The sequence below is a fragment of the Arachis hypogaea genome, chromosome 15 (assembly GCF_003086295.3).
Source record: "Arachis hypogaea cultivar Tifrunner chromosome 15, arahy.Tifrunner.gnm2.J5K5, whole genome shotgun sequence".
In the NCBI taxonomy this organism is placed as follows: Eukaryota; Viridiplantae; Streptophyta; class Magnoliopsida; order Fabales; family Fabaceae; genus Arachis; species Arachis hypogaea.
This window is the reverse complement of record NC_092050.1, coordinates 124,636,971-124,648,310: the sequence shown is the minus strand read 5'-3', so window position 1 is coordinate 124,648,310 and position 11,340 is coordinate 124,636,971. Positions and strand designations below refer to the sequence as shown.

The window sequence follows — 11,340 nt, the reverse complement described above, 5'->3', positions numbered from 1 at the left end:
TTATTTCTATTAGCTACTATGAATTCTCACCCCTCTCGCTTTGAGTTTGGTTCTAACTTTATTGAAAGGAATGGAAGTTATAATAGGAACATGCATCAAGGTCAGACCAATCAAGGATGGATGGAGCCAAGAGGATCTAATCAACCCTTTGGGCAACAACACCCTCCAAGATATCATGGGAAAAGACCATTCTATAATGCATACCCAGCTGATAGATATGGTGGACAACCTTGTAACTATTAACAAGCCCCACCCCGTGCCTATAGACCATCCTCTCAACATAACCTCGAACCGTCACACTCACAAGCATCTCTTCACTATTCGCCACCATATGATCCTCATTTACCCCGATTCCAATCCAATTACCCCCAAACACCACCACTTCCCCATGTACCACGTCCACGGAAGGGGCTTCATTAGTTGGATTTAGTTAATAATTATTTTATTTTATTTTATTTTCATTATTATTAAAATAAAACACAATTTTTTGGGCTTTTATTAGTTATTATTTTATTTTAGTTTCAAATCAATTAGCTGAGATATAAAAGAGAAAAGATTCAGTCATTCAGGCTCCTTCTCCTCTCTCTTCCCCATTCTACACTTGACACACCTTTTGAAACCCTTATTTTCTCTGAGTTATGAGCAACCAAACCTCCTTTGTTAAGGTTAGGAGCTCTGTTTATTTTGATGGAATAACACTATTGTCATTCTACTTTGATTAATGTATTGATTTATATTTAAGGATTACTTTTGTTCTTCACCTTAGAAATTAGAGTATATTGGAAGATAACTCTTTTTCTTTTTGAATTCTTGTTGAATCTTGGAAAAGTTAACTCACTTGAATAACAACTTGAAAGTAATTCCTCATAATTCTCTAATTACTTGGACTTAACGTGATACATGACATATAATCACTTTATCTTTGAGTATTTAGGGTTTGTGTGGCTAATATTGAACTTAAACCTTTAATCTAAATTAAGTGACCAAGGAATTGGCAGTTGATTAGGTTAGAGGAGATTAAATCACTAAGGAATTAGAGTTTAATCAATTAAAGCTTGCCATGAATTGAATTTTGCATGATTAAAGTAATTGATAATAATTGTTAATCCGAAAAAATAAATATCTATAAAACCTTAATTATTTCCTCAAATAATCTTCACAACCCATTTACTGTTTGCTTTCTTAATTTCTCTGAGTATTGTTTAAGAGAAATTCATATATGAGCAATAAGGAACTATTTTATCATTATTTGCACAAAGCTTCAATGTCCTTTACACAAGGATATCCTTATTCTTTTCATGGTTTTCATTGATGATAGAATTTGGAAAATCATCATCTACAATCATCCTCGCCAATTTTATATTTGTATTTTCAACCAGAAAAAGAGACTCTAAGTTTTGTGGTGGATAATTATTATTGGATATTATAATTTCTTCATCATCTTCACCCATATCATCTCCACCCATGTTATACAAATTTCTTGGCTTCAAGTGAATTGGTATACACCATTGTTTTTCCTTTTCATCAACCACATAATATGCCATCTGAACTTCAAAAGCTTTAATATATGGCTCGTCATTTTCATGTTCACTAGTATGTATGATATAACACCTTACAACACAGAGCTTTACACTTAAGTCGTAAATTAGAGGTGGCGAGGATTTACAACATTTAAAAACAAAAGATGTATATAAGTATAATTGAAAGAAACTGTAACTAGGAGACTTGAAGGAGAAGCTAAACAAAAGCGTAAAAGAAAAATCGTGTTACTCACGTATGGTAAGCGTAGAAAGGATAACAAAGATCGAACGGAAAGGATAGCATATATATATATATATAAAGAACAAAATTCCAAAAGATACAGATATCCAAGCTCCAGACTCGACCTGCAAAGTTAAGGCCGGCCAGAGTATACATATACATACATATAACTCGTAATGTGTTTACCAAAATACAGAATATAAACTCTATTTCTGCAGGTCAACCTCTTGGAGGAAACAAATACAAATATAAATAAGGTGGAGATTCTACATATATACAAATACATATTACAAAACACAAAGTCCAAAGTAGATCTTTGCTTCAGCAGAGCCTCCAGTATGCTTAGCGAGGTGCCTCGCATTTTGCATCTGAAAAATAACAATATATATATATATATATATGGAATGACAACCGTGGGTTCTCAGCATGGTAATGGTACCAGCATAGGTAATATATAAGGTATCGAAAAGCCAGAGAGACATTCCTAGAACTCTGACACTCAGAATCAAACCTAAAGCTTATTCTAAACCAGAAATTTCGGTAATCTTTCTAAGGGATTCCAAATTCTATCTAACTCCTCACCATCTGCCACCTTAACCTCCTAATCATCGATGAAACAACCCTCATCACGCCTCTACCAAAAAAGAGGTCTCTCAGATACACACATACAAATCAAACAAAGAAAGCACAGATAGGGTACAAATACAGCAAGTAAATCAAGTAGCAAATAAGCAGAGTGAAGCAGTTAGGCAAACCAAAACAATGCACACTCAATCAAAACATACAAATACATATGATGTATCTCTATCCTATGGCTGATGAGTTTCATCTGTCAGTTATATAGGCAACTCGACATGTCCTGGTAGCTAACCTTGGACAGACTCTCTATGCGCACATCTCCAAGCTCAAAAATATCCATGGGGAAAACCCCAAGCTCAAATTAATCTATATAATATATATATGTGTGTGCATGCCCATAGGGAAACCCAGGGAGATAAAGTATCCAGTCACATCTTGCGACAGAGAGTTAACAGAATATCGAGTCTCAACCTGGAGCAAGTGGTGATAAACCACTGCTTTCATCCAGGGAAACTGATGTCTTAAATAATTTTGAAATACATGAGTCATGTAAATATTTCAATCATAATTCATCAAAGTCAACATTATTCTCAATCATATCTCATTCATCGCTAGTAATATCTCATCAAGTCAAGTATTCACTTCTCAAATCTTCTTCGATACCAAAACTAGCTTCATCACCACACTTACTCATATTCTGTAGCCTAAAATCTAAACATCGGACCTTAAACAGAGTTTTTAGAGGTTTGAAAAAACAAGAGGAATGGTTGGTAGTTCAAAAATTGTGAATTGTCAACAAAATAGTGATTTCGGAAGGTCACAAGCTTGCCAAGAAGGTCGAACAATTAAAAAAGCAAAGTTTAGTGAAAAACAAGACATCGTGCATACGCATGGTACTATGTGTACGTAGGCACCAGATGAAAATTCCAATCTGTGCATACACATCATAGTGTACGTACGCACATCCCCTCGCGCGTACGCACGAGTCTCCACTTTGCTCTAGTCCATGCGTGTGCACAATAGCATGTGTACACACGCATACCAGATTTTCCTGGTTTTTAACACTTTCTGCAGAATCCTATTTTTTAGACCAAACTTCGAACGCACATAACTTTTTCGTTAAATATCATTTTTAGTCCATTCTTCAAACGTGATAAACTCCATGGACCCAATTTTTATTTAAAATAAGTTTAACAAAATTTGGGATAAGAAAGCCAAGTTATTGCCTATCGAAATTGGTCCAAAAATTATTTTTTTTCCAAAAACACCAACTTCCAATTTTCCAAAATCCTCAACTCAAAACCAATTGTTTCATAATCAAAATAGCTCCAAAAAGTTCCTAAATCATGTTCACATAATTTCCAATTACTCAATAATATACAACCAACATATAAATTCGTCAATTTCTCACCACAAATCCCATTAAACTCAACAATTTCACCAAACACTAATCAATTCAACATCATACTCATCTCATACCTACTTATAAACAATAATTGCATCAAGTCCAACGATTTCACTGTCAAATTCGTTACATCCGTTCATATACCTCAATTCCATCAAAGCCAACCATTCAAATATTCAAGCCTATCCTAAGGCAACTAGCCTAAGTTTTTATGCAACATTATATACTAATTACGAGAAACTAAAACCATACCTTGAGCGATTCCTTCCTAAACTCGGAATACCTTAAAATCTCTCCTCTACAAGCTCCAAGTCTTCAAATGTCAATTCCACAAGCTCAAACACCAGAATTTTGCTCCAAACCACCAATTGGAGTCCAATTCAATATGAAACACAATCTAATTCATACAACATCACCATAATCAACACAGGGTTACCAATTCTAATAATTTACAAAGATTTAATAGTTTCTTTACCTTACCTACAGATTAATTGGACAAAACCTAACAATTTCTTCAAGCTAGTTTAACCCTAAAACACCAAAACATCAAATTTCTCAATTCCCAATAACTAAGAATCACGAAATTAGAAGGGGGTGAGAACTGGGTGAGAAATTCAAGTTTCTTACCACTTTATTCCGATGGATTTCAAGAGAATTCTGAGACGAACGTTGTTGACGGCTCGTCAATCGACGTTGCGGATTGAGAGATATGTGGAATTGGAATTTGGAAGAGATTAGGGTTTTCTTCTTGTTTCCTTTCCTCCAAGTTCAGCGTGAATTGGCTTATGAAAGGGGAAGAAGTCTGAGCTATTGTATCTATATGGTGGGTTTTGGGCTCCGTCCAACCGGTTCGCCCGTTGGTTCGGTTTTAAGCCAAAATCTTTAAAATTAGTGTTAAAATTCATATTTTAAATATTTCTACTTCTCTAAACTATAAAATTTAATTTTTCTAATTTCTTTGAATAAAAATTAATTTATTAATTAATTATTTATTAATTCTCAGGATTTATATATGAGCCTTGTAAAGTTCACAGAAGAAAAATCCAAATTGTCCTTTTTGGATTCTTCTATGACTAGTTGTGTTTGTTCATTAATATTTAAATAATAGAAAAGCTCAATGATATCTACCAAATTTTCATAATAAGGTACTGCACCAAAGTTCATTCTGGTATCTTTACTAATTGAGTAATTTCTTGTTCTGACTGTGATGAGCTTCAAACTCGTGAGTGTTGGGCATAGTGACAGACGCAAAAGGATCAATGGATCTTATTCCAACATGAGTGAGAACCGACAGATGATTAGCCCTACGTAACCCATAGCCGGACCATTTTCACTTAGAGGACGGACGGTAGCCATTGACAACGGTGATCCCCCAACATACAGCTTGCCATAGAAGGGAGTATGAATGATTGGATGAAGGCAATAGGAAAGCAGAGGTTCAAAAGGAACAAAGCATCTTCATACGCTTATCTGAAACTCCTACCAATGAATTACATAAGTGTTTCTATCTTATTTTCTATTTTAATTATATTTTAATTATATTTTAATTATCAAAACCTCAAAACCATTTGAATTTACATGACTGAGATTTACAAGGATGACGATAGCTTGCTTCAAGCCGACAATCTCCGTGGGATCGACCCTTACTCATGTAAGGTATTACTTGGACAACCCAGTGCACTTGCTGGTTAGTTGTGCAAAATTGTAAAAGTGTGTTGTGAAAATGTGATTGCAATTTCGTGCACCAAGTTTTTGGCGCCGTTGCCGGGGATTGTTCGAGTTTGGACAACTGACGGTTCATCTTGTTGCTTAGATTAGGTAATTTTATTTTATGTTTAGGCTTTCTTATTTTAATTTTCGAAAAAGAATAAAATAATAAATATTTGTTTTCTAAAAATTCATCAAAATTTTTAAGAATGAATTCTAGAATTTCATGATGATTTATTGAAATCTGGCTGGCTGTGAAGCCATGTCTAATCTTTTGGACTGAGATTTCAACTTATCATCACAAGAGCTTGTTGATTTCTTACTATTGAATATAATGATCTGCTAAAGCTTGGCTGGCCATTGGCCGTGTCTAGTGTTTTGGACCGATGCTTTCACTGAAAGCTTGGCTGGCTAGTAAGCCAGGTCTAATTCCTGGACCGGAGTTTTAGACTAACATTGCATGATTTCTGGAATTCTCATTAAGAATTTTGAATTCCTTATTTTCTTCTTCCAAATTCGAAAAATACAAAAAAAAATTTTAATAAAACCATGAAAATAAAAAATAATTTGTGTTTCTTGTTTGAGTCTAGTGGCAAACTTTAAGTTTGGTGTCAATTGCATGTTTTTCTTTTTCTTGCATTTTTCGAAATTTTATGCATTATGTTCTTTGTTGATCTTCAAGTTGTTCTTGATGATTTTCTTCGTTCTGATCTTTAAACTCTCCTGTTTGGTGTCTTTTGTTGTTTTTCATATGCATTTTCAAATTGTTATTGTCCCTAGTATACAAACTTCTAAGTTTGGTGTCTTACATGCATTATTTGTTTTTATCTTGATTTTCCATGTTTAGCTTCATTCTGTTGTTTTTCTTTCTCATCATTAAAAATTCAAAAAAAAATTTAAAATTATATCTTTTCAAGTCAATAATACAGAAAATTGAAGATTCAGAACATACAGTAAAGGAATTATAGGGAAAAAATTGGGCGTTCAAAACACCCAGTGAGGAAGGAAAACTGGCGTTTAAACGCCAGCCAGGGTACCTAGCTGGGCGTTAAACGCCCAAAAGGGTAGTATTTTGGGCGTTAAACGCCAAAATGTATACCATTCTGGGCGTTTAATGCCAGAACAACACAAGGGAGGTAAGTTAGTTTTTCATTCAAATCTTTTGCAAATCTTCACATTTTTTTTCAAAATTAATGCTGACATTTAATATGATTGATTCAAAATCTCAAGTTGTTACTTGCCTATTAAGAAAGGTTCAATTTTTAAATTTTAAAAATCATATTTTTTAGTTTCTTGTTAGTCAAGTAATCAACTTTAATTTTCAAAATTAAATCGTCTTAAATTGTTTTTCAATCATATCTTCTCAATCATATCTTCTCAACCACATCTTTTTCAAAATAATTTTCAATCATATCTTTTTTATTACTGATTTCAAAAATCTTTTCTAACTTCTTATCCTTTCAAAACTGATTTTCAAATCTTCCCAAATTAACTACTTGACTTTTCGTTTGATTTTAAAAGTTTTCTATTTCAATCATATCTTTTTCAAACCCACCTAACATCTTTTCTCTCTAATTTTTGAATTCTAACCACATTTTAAAATAAAAACAAAAATATTTTCCTTTTATTTTAATTTAAATTTGAAAATTTCCCCCCTCCTCACCTTCTTCTATTTAAGGACTAACACTCCTCCTCAATAAGCAATTTGGACTCTCTCCTTCTTTATATGTTCGAATTCTTATCTATCTACCTCATCCTTCTATTCTTATTTTCCTCCGACACCTCAAGAAATCTCTATACTGTGACATAGAAGATTTCATACTTTCTTGTTCTCTTCTCTTTCACATGAGCAGGAACAAGGACAAAGGCATTCTTGTTGAAGCTGATCCTGAACCTGAAAGGACCTTGAAGAGGAAGCTAAGAGAAGCTAAAGCATAACTCTCTGGAGAGGACCTAACAGAACTTTTCGAAAAAGAAGAAGACATGGCAGCCGAAAATAACAACGATGCCAACAATGCAAGGAAGATGTTTGGTGACTTTATTGCACCCTCTTCTGACTTCTGTGGAAGGAGCATCTCAATCCCTGCAATTGGAGCAAACAACTTTGAGCTTAAGCCTCAATTAGTTTCTCTAATGCAGCAGAATTGCAAGTATCATGGACTTCCATTGGAAGATCCTCATCAGTTTTTAGCTGAATTCTTGTAAATCTGTGACACTGTTAAGACTCATGGGGTTGACCCTGAGGTCTACAAACTTATGCTTTTCCCTTTTGCTGTAAAAGACAAAGCTAAGACATGGTTGGACTCACAACCTAAGGACAGCCTGAAGTCTTTGGAAAAGCTAGTTAATGCTTTCTTGGCCAAATTCTTTCCACCTCAAAAATTGAGTAAGCTTAGAGTGGAAATCCAGACCTTCAAACAGAAGGAAGGCGAATCCCTCTATGAAGCTTGGGAAAGATACAAGCAATTGATCAGAAGGTGTCCTTCTGGCATGCTTTCAGAATGGAGCTTCATATGCATATTCTATGACGGTCTGTCTGAACTGTCCAAGATGTCATTGGACAACTCTGCAGGTGGATCTCTTCATCCGAAGAAGACGCCTGAAGAAGCCCAGGAACTCATTAAAATGGTTGCAAATAACCAGTTCATGTACACTTCTGAAAGAAATCCTGTGAATAATGGGACAACTTAGAAGAAAGGAATTCTTGAGATTGATACTCTAAATGCCATATTGGCTCAAAATAAGATATTGACTCAGCAAGTCAATATGATTTTTCAGAGTCTGTCTGGAATGCAAGCTGCAACAGGCAGTACTAAGGAAGCTTCCTCTGAAAAAGAAGCTTATGATCCTAAGAATCCTGGAATAGAAGAAGTGAATTACATGGGAGAATCCTATGGAAACACTTACAATCCTTCATGGAGAAATCATCCTAACATTTCATGGAAGGATCACAGAAGCCTCAACAGGGCTTCAATAATAATAATGGTGGAAGAAATAGGTTTAGCAATAGCAAACCTTTTCCATCATCTTCTCAGCAACAAACAGAGAACTCTGAGCAAAGTCGTTCTGGCCTAGCAACCAGAGTCTCTGATCTATCTAAGACCACACTAAGTTTTATGAATGAAACAAGATCTTCCATTTGAAATTTGGAGGTACAAGTGGGTCAGCTGAGTAAGAGAATTACTGAAACTCCCCCTAGCACTCTTCCAAGCAATACAGAAGAAAATCCCAAGAGAGAGTGCAAGGCCATAACCATGACCAACATGGCCAAACCTGGAGAGAGTAAGGAGGACGTGATTCCCAGTGAGAAAAACCTACTTCTGCCATTTACGAGCTCTGATGAGTATTCTTCCTCTGAAGAGGATGAAGATATTACTGAAGAGAAAGTTGCTAAGTATCTTGGAGCAATCATGAAGTTGAATGCTAAGTTATTTGGTAATGAAACTTGGGAGGATGAACCTCCATTGCTCATCAATGAACTGGATACCTTGGATAGGCAGAAATTACCTCAGAAGAAACCGGACCCCAGAAAAATCTTAATACCCTGTACCATAGGCACCTTTGATATGGCTCTGTGTGATCTAGGGTCAAGTATAAACCTCATGTCCCTCTCTGTAATGGACAAACTAGGGATCCTTGAGGTGCAAGCTGCAAAAATCTCACTAGAGATGGTAGACAATTTAAGAAAACAGGCTTATGGACTTGTAGAGGATGTCTTGGTAAGGGTTGAAGGCCTTTACATCCCTACTGACTTCATAATCCTAGACACTGGAAAGAACATGGATGAATCCATCATCCTTCGCAGACCCTTCCTAGCCATAGCAAAAGCTGTGATTGATGTTGACAGAGGAGAATTGGTCCTTCAAGTGAATGAGGACTACCTTGTGTTTAAAGCTAAAGAATCTCCTTCTGTACACATGGAGAAGAAGCATGACAAGCTTCTCTCAATGCAGAGTCAAACAGAGCCCCCACATTCAAACTCTAAGTTTGGTGTTGGGAGGCTATCATCATGCTCTGAGTATCTATGAGGCTCCATGAGAGCCCACTGTCAAGCTATTGACATTAAAGAAGCGCTTGTTGGGAGGTAACCCAACTTTTACTTATCTATGTTAAATTTATATTTTCTATTGTTATTTTATGTTTTCTTTAGGATGATGATCATGTGGAGTCACAAAAATAACTGAAAAATCAAAAACAGAATGAAAAATAATATTAAAAACAGCACACCCTGGAGGACAAGCTTACTGGCATTTAAACGCCAGTAAGGGTAGCAGAATGGGCATTAAACGCCCAGTCTGGCACCATTCTGGGCGTTTAACGCCAGAAAAGGGCACCAAACTGGCGTTTAACGCTAGAAAGGGGCACAAAGCTGGCGTTTAACGCCAGAAAGGGGCACAAAGCTGGCGTTTAACCCAGAAAAGGAAGAAAAATTGGCATTTAATGCCAGAAAAGGAAGAAAAGTTGGCGTTTAACGCCAGAAAGGGAAGAAAATCTGGCATTCAACGCCAGAAATGGGCAGCTACCTGGTGTTTAACGCCAGGATTGGCACTCAAAGGGGCGTTTACACGCCAAAATGGTGCAGGGATGAGAAATCCTTGACACCTCAGGATCTGTGGACCCCACAGGATCCCCACCTACCTCAACTCACACTTTCTCTTATTCACACTTTCCAACGACACCCTTCCCCAAATACCCCTCACCAATCACCTCCATTTCTCTTCCCCATCACCACTTCACTAATCACCTCCACCACTCCTCCCCAAAAACTCCTCATCCCTCCTTCATTTTCACACATCATAAACACTTCCTTTCCCCCCTGGCCGAACCACTCACCCCTCTCCATCTCCTCCAATTTCTTCTTCTTCTACTCCCCTCTTTCTTCTTTTGCTCGAGGACGAGCAAACTTTCTATGTTTGGTGTGGTAAAAGGGTTACTTTTTGTCTTTTCCATAACCATTTATGGCACCTAAGGCCGGAAAAACCTCTAGAAAGAGGAAAGGGAAGGAAATTGCTTCCACCTCCGAGTCATGGGAGATGGAGAGATTCATCTCAAAAGCCCATCACTAAGAAAAGGATGGAGCAAACAAGAGAGCCCACTCATGGACCTCAACAAGAGCATGAGGAAATTCCTCATCATGAAATCCCTGAGATGCCTCAAGGGATGCACTTTCCTCCACAAAACTATTGGGAGCAACTCAACACCTCTTTGGGAGATTTGAGTTCTAATATGGAGCAACTAAAGATGGAGCACCAAGAGCACTCCATTATTCTCCATGAAATTAGAGAGGATCAAATAGCCATGGGGGAAGAGCAACAAAGGCAAGGAAGAGACATTGAGGAGCTCAAGCACTCCATAGGATCTTCAAAAAGAAGAACTAGCCGCCATCACTAAGGTGGACCCGTTCTTTAATTTTCTTGTTCTTATTTTTCTATTTTTCGTTCTCTATGCTTTATGTTTATCTATGTTTGTGTCTTTATTTACATGATCATTAGTGTCTAGCGTTTATGCCTTAAAGCTATGAATGTCCTATAAATCTATCACCTTTCTTAAATGAAAAATGTTTTTAATCAAAAGAAAAAGAAGTATATGAATTTCAAATTTTAAAATAGTTTAATTATTTTGATGTGATGGCAATACTTTTTGTTTTCTGAATGAATGCTTGAACAGTGCATATTTTTGATAGTGAAGTTTATGAATGTTAAATTTGTTGGCTCTTGAAAGAATAATGAAAAAGGAGAAATGTTATTGATAATCTAAAAAATCATAAAATTGATTCTTGAAGTAAGAAAAAGCAGTGAAGAAAAAAAGCAAGCAGAAAAATCCAATAGCCCTTTAAACCAAAAGACAAGGGTAAAAAGGATCCAAAGCTTTGAGCATTAATGGATAGG

General features: G+C 36.1%; 1 non-coding gene across 1 annotated transcript; it reads right to left on the bottom strand.

The window, feature by feature from the left end:
- Nucleotides 1-7,840: 7,840 nt before the first annotated feature.
- Nucleotides 7,841-7,944, bottom strand: LOC112752129 (small nucleolar RNA R71). Its single transcript, XR_003176573.1, has one exon. It is a non-coding gene; the product is annotated as a small nucleolar RNA R71 (small nucleolar RNA).
- Between the last annotated feature and the right edge of the window lie 3,396 nt (nt 7,945-11,340).